The sequence below is a fragment of the Aulonocara sp. 'chitande type north' Nkhata Bay genome, linkage group LG7, assembly GCF_057382095.1.
Source record: "Aulonocara sp. 'chitande type north' Nkhata Bay isolate Kocher_YH1m ecotype deep benthic linkage group LG7, A_spYH_male_GT1.1, whole genome shotgun sequence".
NCBI lineage: Eukaryota > Metazoa > Chordata > Actinopteri > Cichliformes > Cichlidae > Aulonocara > Aulonocara sp. 'chitande type north' Nkhata Bay.
In genome coordinates this window covers 17,232,761-17,234,068 of record NC_141350.1, presented here as the reverse complement: position 1 = coordinate 17,234,068, position 1,308 = coordinate 17,232,761, and positions in this window count along the sequence as shown.

Here is a 1,308-nt window from a genome sequence, read left to right as displayed (position 1 = left end):
CCTTCTTTTCTTCATGTCTTGGTTCAATAGTTCCAAAAGTTGTGCTAATAGTTCCGACATTAAAGCTGTGCCGATATCAGAGACGTAACCTCGCTGTTGCCCGGACATCCTTATAGGACTTTCTTGAATTTCAAGAATTCATCTATATTATGGTCTTATTGATTAGAACTGTTATGACTGCTGTGTTATTTTTGTGTCATTGTGTGCAACTGCTGTGTTCCTTCCTCTATGAAGAGGTAGAATATGCTGAAATGTGGAGGTGCAGCTCAAACACGATTGGCTCGAGGCTGGTGACCACACCTTACATAAGGAGTCAAGATAGCCACGGTCTGTAGAGAGGATCATTCACTTGTTTGTTTTCCAAATCCAGTATTTTTTGTAACATCAATTATAATTGTGTGCATGGTTGAAGGAGTAAGTAGAGCTGAGATGCCTTTTGTTTTGGAAGATGGGGGGGGGGGGAAGCTTTTGGTTAGGCTAGCTCTGTTGTCGAGGTGTTTGTTATTTTGGTCTTAGCTCAGCCCTAGTTAACTACTACTTTTGTGTTTGTAAAATTGTTGATTTGTAAACACAAATCATACTGGCCCAAAGAAGGAGACACTTCTCAAACTCCTGACCTCTTGCTCTGGAGTTTAATTCTTATCCTTCTGAGCCAACTAATCCAGACACTGAGCCCATTGCATTGCAGGTTATAAAGCTGATGTCGGGGGCAAAGAGGCAACACCTGTAATAGAATTTACAGATAAAAGTTAAATGGTTTAAAAATGTCTTCTGGCTGTTTGGAGCCTATCCCAGTGACCATAAGACAAGAGGCAGGGTACACCTTGGACAGGTCACCAGCTTGTCACGGGGCCAACACAGAGAGACAGGCAGCCTTTCACACTCACATTCACAGCTATGGGTAATTTAGAATAATTAATTAACATAACTCCACTAAATGCATGTCTTTGGACTTTGGGAAGAAGCTGGAATACCCACACAAACACAGGGAGAACATGCAAAGTCCACACAGAAAGGACATTTCCTGCTTTGTAAAAGACGATCTGATTGGACTGCTAGTGTACTTGGAAACAGCATAAATATTTATCTTTTCATGGTGCAGTTCTGCTTGCAGACGACTATTTCAACCTTTCCTCAACAATTAAGAATACAAAAAAAGTTGTAAATTACTTTCAGTAGAGACACCAACAATTGACATTATAAAAGAGTTTAGGTTTTTAAAAAAGTTAAGACAAAAAAAAAAAAAAAACCCTGCAGAAAATCGAAATGGGGGTGTGGGTGGAAACAAGGATCCCCTGCTGCTCATGA